Source organism: Erpetoichthys calabaricus, chromosome 4, assembly GCF_900747795.2.
Source record: "Erpetoichthys calabaricus chromosome 4, fErpCal1.3, whole genome shotgun sequence".
NCBI classification, from domain to species: domain Eukaryota; kingdom Metazoa; phylum Chordata; class Cladistia; order Polypteriformes; family Polypteridae; genus Erpetoichthys; species Erpetoichthys calabaricus.
The window spans coordinates 212,175,513-212,183,959 of NC_041397.2; positions in this window are offsets into that span (position 1 = coordinate 212,175,513).

The following is an 8,447-nucleotide window of genomic DNA, read 5'->3' on the forward strand; positions in this document are numbered from 1 at the left end:
ATTTTATCTAAAGTTAATACAACTTTAATTATAAATCTTCAAGAAACTTTGACTGGTTGCAGTACAGCTTATATGTTGAGAATTGGTAAACCAGTTTTGACTGTTCAGAATTTTTTTTTTGAAGTTTAATTTTAGAGCTTTGTTTTCATGTATGAGTTCAAACTTTACTTGAAGTTCAAGAAAGTTTTATTTTTTTTGTATAGGTTGTATATGCATCAAATCACAATTTTGAAAACCAGTGTGAGAAGATAATGGTTGTTATTGGATTCTAACTGTTGCTAAGTTCCGCCTTCCTGATGTAAGCTAATAAAGTGTGAAGCGGCAACATGAACTTCTTTGTCTGAGATATGGATTCAATCAGTAAGCCAATTTTCCGTTTTCTGTATTCTGGTGTTGCCTCTTGCTATTTCATTTCAGTTCAGTCTCCATTTTGGCACTTTCGCTCTGGTTGTGTTGTAGAATATTGGTGAACAACTCTTTGCAATACTCATCTGACAATAATTATAGTTAAGTTCTCTGGTTTATAATAAATTTTACAGCTCAGAAAACTTTGCTTTCATTTTCTGCTTTAATTCCTAGTTCTCAAGAAATAATTCTTTTGTGTTATTTCTGAAAGAAATGTACATCTCCTTGTTAACCACTTTTAACATCTCAAAAGTACAATATAGTGCCAAGCTGTGGATTTTTCATCCCTTTTTGTGTTTCTGTAACTGGCATAACATTATGAAAACATGAATAATGTATTGCTATACCATATACCTGTATAATGTCATGACTACAAGGTGCGTATTATATTAATATAAAAACAAGCAGTGTGCTGAAACAGTTGCTAGTACTGTTGTCACAGAGCATAGACTTTTGTTTGAGTTTGTATATCTGAGTGGCGAGGAGATGCTACTGCCCCTAATAGACTTGTCTCTTTTCTCTTCTTCAGCCCAAAAAAAATGCTCCCTGAGGGTAACTAGTCACACCCCTCCAGTGGGACTGGTATAAAAGGGAGATGTCCCCGATTGTCTCATTTGGACCCACACCTTTGAGAAGGATGGAGCTACCCAGAAATTTTGACTGCATTGGTTATTGTAACCATTGAGGCAATTTTAGTTTATTTCAGTGCCATCAAGTGCCTGTAGGCTACTGGAATAAAGGGGGCAACCCGGTTGGCACCCCAGCACTTTGCAAAGGCTAAGAATCTTTCTTCCACCCATCCACACTACATAGATATGTTGGATGTCAGATGTATTGATGTTGCACAGGGACAACTACAGTATTATCTTGACATTTCTTTCTGTCAGATAATTTGGTTTGACTGATACATTTTTATCATTGTTTAAATCCCGTAGAATTAAAATGGATTAAACACATGAATAGTATGGGATTTAACATTTCAGTAGCTGGCTGCAGACCATCCACTAAGCCTGTGTGAAAGAATTTTAGTTGGTCTATCAGCCTTGTGTGCTTTATTTACATAATTTACGGTTGTCAAATAAACTTAAATAAATGCAGAAATGTTTTGGAATATATTTTTAACTGTTTCTATAAATCAGAAATGAGGTTTTGATAAATTTAATCTTTATTTGATTAATCAACAATAAATTCCAGAAAACTTGTTTTTTCTTATACAGTATTCCACTGTATTAAATAAAATTTAATAAATTATACGAGTCTCACAGAACTCAACAAGCATTTAAGCAAGCAACGTTTTTAATTTTATCATTTGCAACCCTAGACTTGTAAATTAAACCAGAAGCATACAAAGATTAAATAAATCTGTAGCTACTATGCAACATAAAGCACTTTTCATTCATTTTTAATGAGACAAAGATGTTTCATCATTGTAGCTTGAATCTTGAAATTATATATGTAATGATGGCAATAACAAATATATTTTTTAAAAAATACATTTGCTCATTATGTTGACAATTTTCAGTTTGTCACATCTTGTGATTATGTCTTAGAATAAGCAGAATGTTGGGAATTAAGGTTTTGAGTACACTTTAAGTGACAGCATGTTTATACTGTTATGTTGTTCTTTATTTTGGCTAGATTTTGGTCACTATTTAGTAAATTATTGTTAGGAATAGTCAAATGGGGCTCATAAGGAGATCTTTTATACTACTTGTCAGCAGAATAATTTTATTATAACTATTATCACCAGTGCAGAAATCCTTTGTGATGGTAACACTGTCACCATCATCCTTTAAAGCCATAACTGTTAAGAGATCTTAAAGGTGTACACCATCCAAAAATGACATTTTTTAATTTGTTAACCCATGTAGTTTTTAGTGATGGCAAAGAATAAAAATTTAAACTTGTGTCCATGCAGAATGGCCTTAACAAAGTTTGTCATGTTAAATTCAATTCAGTTTATTTTTGTATAGCACTCTTCACTGAGTGCAGGCATAGTACAACAACAAATTCTTATGTAAATGCAAATATAAATGCAATATACATTTTACAAATTACTAAATACAGTATATAATAAGTACAGGGCAGCACGGTGGCGCAGTGGGTAGCGCTGCTGCCTCACAGTTAAGAGACCCGGGTTCGCTTCCCGGGTCCTCCCTGCATGGAGTTTGTATGTTCTCCCCGTGTCTGCGTGGGTTTCCTCTCACAATCCAAAGACATGCAGGTTAGGTGCATTGGCGATTCTAAATTGTCCCTAGTGCTTGGTGTGTGAGTGTGTGTGGCTCTCTGCCTTGCGCCCTGTGTTGGCTGGGATTGGCTCCAGCAGACCCCGTGACCCTGTAGTTAGAATATAGATGGATAATGAGTACACATAAAGACAGAGGTTTGTTAAAACAAACAGAAAATAAAGTAGAAAATGAAACCAACAGTATCAATTGTGGCGGATGGCTGGGGCTCTTGCCCAGCCGGGATGCCTGGAGGATGGAAGGACCGGGAGAAAGACAATATGGCAGCCCCCCGGTTTGCATCGGGGCCACAGGATTGGAGCTTGGAAGCTCAACCCTGTTGGCGCCTGTGGGCACACCAGGAAGTGCTGTCGGGAGATTGTCAATGGGCACCTGGAATACATCTGGATGCAATATAAAAGAGACCGCTTCACTCCATTCAAGGAGCTGGAGTCAGGAGGTGGACGACACAGCTTGTGTGGAGGAAGAAAAGGTAGAGAAGAAGAGAGAAAGAAAGAAGGGACTGAGCAATAGTGCTGTTGGGGATGTGGCACGGTGCTGTGAAAAGGGCAAAGAAAAGAAAATAAACAGTGTGTTTTTGTACTTGTGTGTCATTGTGCCTGTGTGTGTCAGGGCTGGACGTTTCCACACCATCCATTACTTAATTGTTGAAATTTGGCCAATGGATAATGAAGAAGAGGAAAAAAAAACTCCCATCAGCATCATCCATGTAGAAAATAAACCTCTGGAGGGTCTGTGAAGATAGAGGGGTCCGTGGTGATGCATGATTTAAGGGTGTGGGGTAGCATGGAGCAGCGCCTTCGGAGCTTCGGAGGTTGATAAAATGATCGGCTGATCGTGGAAGCACGTGCATTTCAGTCAATTGCCTCATTAGCCCTCTGGAGTTGGTAATCAGCACAATTGCATCTCTAGCAACATAAAGGAAGCCTGAGAGGAAAACAGGGGAATCAAAATGAATGTAAAAGAAAGACAGAGGTTAAATGGAAGGAAGATGAGAAAGAGAGAGGCGGGACCTTTATGAAGCTGTTGCTCTAGGATGAAGAAAGCGGGTCAGATTTGGCCCCAACAGGACCACATGGCCAATGCTCGAGGGGCAGAGTAGCTCCTGCTGAGCAAACAGGTAGTATGAGCGACCAACTGTTCTCAGTAGGCTTCTGTCTTAAGGCCTTGGGGTAGTCACTGGCAGGAAATGGAGTAGAGCTTGTGGGGTCCCTGCAGGTGCTGAGGGAAGGTGGCAAGTTGGGATGGGGGCACCCTAGTAGTGACCCAATGAAGTGGCTGGGGTGCAAGCCCATGTGAAGGATAATTGTGGATTAATTATATTAACACAAGTCTACACTAAAGTTTCTGAACACTTTGTTTTGATTAAATAAAAGCACCCTTGCACTTGCACCTACTCTTGACGGTATGTGTTCTCATTGCACAGCTCATTCCAGTCATGTTGTATATGGTTGTGGGTTCAAGGACTATGTGGCGGCTGAAGCCAACCTGGACTGCCACAGGGTCCAATGTCAATTGTAACAGAGAAAATCAAAGACAAAGTCAGACACAGTCCTGGAGACCTAGGCCAACTAGCCACCCACTCGCTCCTGGGAATTCTGTAGTAGAATCTGTGCTTGCTGTCCAGTCTGACGAAAGAACCTTTCTCTCCAATGATTCCAAAGCTGCTTTATCTGAAGTGACAGGTTGGCAGTACAGCAGTGGCACCAAGTGTTACATTAAGATACCATGGCAAAGCTCATTTAGGGGTCTCTGGTGAAAACAGTGCATTCAGACTTGGAAGGGCATAGGTGTGCATGGCAGCATTGCAGAGTGCCCATGGTGATAACAGGAACCCGAGTAGGATAGACAGAAAAAAATCCAGTGATCTGGGAATTCAAAGAAGGCCAAGACCCAGAGAAAAGATTAAAAAGAGAGCCAGAGGTTACAATGAAAGTAAAATAAGAAGAGGCAGGGTCAGAGCAGAGCCAGAGCTGTAGTGAGAAAGCATACAGTCAGAAAGTGGCACCAGATGTAGTGAGCAGATGGCACTCATAGGACAGGGTTGCCCATGCTCAGCACCCAAGGATCAGGAACAACCATCCACTCCAAGCAGCTCCCAATGACCGCAGAGAGAGAGGGTGAAGTTTTCTCCTAAATGCCTAGGGATGGCCGTGAGGACATGAGCCAGCTATATGGGATGACTGTGCTTGCTGGTGGACTTCTCCCCTGGCCGAGGAGACCTTAAAAGGTGAGCAGAGGAGACGTCAGTTTTAGATGAAGGAACAGAGGCTTGAAATTTGTGTTTTAAAGATCCAGATTATGACTGTGTTTTAATCTGTTTGGATTTTTATTGATTGCTTTTAACCCCCCACTTGTTTTAAACACTGTTTTTATCATGGCTTAATCATTTATTGAAGACTTTGTTGGACAATTTACTATTAATTAAAAGGATTGAGCACCTTTGATACACCACACTCTATGTTGTTTGTGTCCCCATTGCCCAGTCCTTCCCAAGTTTATGTCTATCGATGTCCCGGTTTTAAGGAGGAGTATGCCGGTTACAGGCAACCCGGGCACTACAGATACTGAGCAGAGAAACAAAAGTTTATACTTATACTAAAGTTTATAACTATTTTATTATTTATATTTCTGTATAAAAGTCTAACAAACAGAGATGCAGTATGTACAATACAGCTAATCAGCAGCTCAAGTCGGGGTATACTAGACTAAACTAGTGAGTCTTCGACCTAGATTTAAAAGTTGAGACTGAAGAAGCATATCTTATATAAGCAGGCAGATTATTCCACAGCTTTGGGGCCCTGTACGTAAAAGCTCAACCATCTACTGTTATTTTATTAATCTTTAACATATTAATGCACACTTTGGTTTGCAGGTAATGATAAGCTCAAATAGGTAAACAAGGAGTTGGACATTTAAAACTTTACATGTTAAAAGGATGATTTTGAAATCAACCCTAAGCTTAACTGGAAGGCAATGTAAAGGACTTAATTATATAATTACAGTATGTGTTCCTACATTCTAGTTCTTGTAATGATTCTTGCAACAACATTTTGACTTAATTAAAGGCTGATGTAATATGCATCTCAAACAGTATCAAAACATTCTTGAAAATATCTTGGAATAATTGTGTAGGACAATCCACATTCACAGTCATCCAATCAAATGCTCACAACTTCCCAAATCCGTTTCCCTTACTAAAATATTGTTAAATAAAGCACATTCAAAAAACGCTATTGTGAATGAACATGGAATGAGCTCATACTGTATAGGAACAAGAATTTGAGTTGTAGACCCCCTCTCCTATCATTACATTTATAATAGGAGCAGTGAGCCACAATTGGATTTCCTTGGGATTATTTAGCAAGAGTCTTTGAAACTGCATGAATGAACTGACCTTCTGCTTGCTGAAGAATCTCACATATGCACAAGTATGAAGCATATTTTCTTCCAGGTAATGTTTTCAGTCAATTTGCTTTAGCTTTTAATCTTTAGTTTTACATGTCTTCTAGTGGGTGTTTTTATCAAGTGAAATGCAATGTTAGACAATTAATAAGTTGTTACTGGATTAAACTCCTGACTAATGAATGAGGGATGGAATGGATCTTCAATTCAAAAACCTTGGGGGCTTCTGAGCTTCTTCCATGTTTGTTCATGAGAGTGTTTTTAAAAGAGGTTTAATTTAACAATATTTTAGTGAAAAAGACACGTTTGGGGTGTTTTGAACAAAGCGTCCAGAGTTGGTCTCCACAGACTCCTATTCTATCAGAAACTTTCTTTTCTCCATTCTGCATGAAAACATGATGTTAAATTTTTTTCTTGGTCATCACTATATACTACATGGGGTAAGTAATGTAGAATAATAATATAATATTTGGGTAGATTATTCCTTTAAGTATTAAATTAATTAAAACTGTGTTGTGTTATACTCAGTGTAGAATGTTTTTTGCATCATTTTTTTCTGACATTTTGATTACAGTCCTTTCATCATTATTAGTTCAGAATCTGCTTAAAGTACAATCAGCATCTAGGCATTGTGCGCCTTAGCAGCCAATTGAACGCTGTTTTCAAATAATGCTTTGAGTGACAAAAATGAATAAGAATCAACTTAGCTTCTGCAAGAACAGAGTTAGATTTGGCTTTGCAGTACAGGATCCTGGTATGAATACTTTATTATGGAACATGAGGCATATTTTTTGCTGCAGCTATGGCCGAAATGTGCAATTACAGTAACTGCCAACTAGTTGATAGATAATCTCACCTAGAGTTGGGCAATAAAGTCAGGCTTTGACACTCACTGGAGACAAACTGCTTCCTCAATCAACTTTCTTCTTAAATGTTTAATAGCCTACAGCCCACAAGTGCGATGGGCATTGGTTAAAATGCCTGGACACAGCCAGTGATATTAGAAAACAAGAGAAAAGAAAAAGAAAATAATTAAAATGACAGTTGGATTTCACACTAACACCCACTGTATATAGAAAATAATACATGACCTCATTAAAATACAGTAAATGTGCAAACATTTATTAAAACCCAGAGTTAATCAATTTATAAAAAAATTTCACTTAAGTATGTACTGTATGAATTTACTTAGGGCTTTGCAAAAAAATCCAAGAATGATGTTTTAAAAATGTAAAATCTTTAGTGTAGGTAAAAAACAAACATTTATCTTGAATAAAATAAATTCACTCATACATTATGAAAACACACACTTTAACCAATTTGCCTGAAAAAAGATTGAATTATCTGATGTCAAACAAGTGAGCCTGGTTAGTGTTTAGTCAGAGTGGCTGTGAATGTACCGGGGAGCAGAAATTGAAAAAATGATGCAGTTTGTAACAGAATCTCCATTTTCCTTACAAAGTGGAAGATAAGGCAACCAGCAATGAATGAAGTTATCATTTCCGTCCACTTGTTAACTCCAACCCTTTCAGATGTATGAATAAAGACCCAAATAAAAATAAATTGTAATTAAATATTACCTATTACTCTTGATAATATAAATCTTGAATGTCCAGGAGGGGCTGGTTTGACCTAGGTCAGGAAAAGCTTTTTATTCTTGAACAGTTATAGATTGTAGTCTCCCAGAAATTTATTTTCTCCAGGATTTGGCTTCCAGAAAGTTGTGCTTACCTCTCCACTGCTGCTATCTGGTCAAAACTTAGGATAAATAGTCAATATTAGCACATTTTCAGTTACTCCCTGCATTTTTCATTTTTAATGTTTTTATTACTTCAGTAACAGCATAATATATTTTTTATTGTATGTATTAAACTAATTGGTATTCTTAAATTTATTTTCTAATTAATCTGGTGGTTTAATTTGTTAAAGTGCATTTGTTCTATTTTGTGCTATATACATTTTTATTTTTATGTTTCCTAAACATTATCAGTTCATTTGCTTCCATTGAACTGCAATTATACCAGTCCAATAAAAGAAAGAAATTAGGATTTAATTAAGAGAGATTCTATCATAGATGAGTTGTATAATACACGATTCCAATTAATTACAATACAGAGATTGCAATCATTATAAATACAGAGCACCACACAAACTATATTTACAATTATTACAGCAAGTTGCTTATTTTACTTAAGGTTATTATATATGTTAAGGAATTATGGCATGGCTGATGTGGAATGTATGTGCAAAAGGAAAAAATTACTGAATGCTAATTCCATGACAAAAATAAACGTAAAATTATAATAAAATATTACAATTGTCGGACTTTCATCATTTAGTAAGCAATTTAGTTAGCGATACTTTGCTAAGTTTTTTTTTTTTTTATTATTA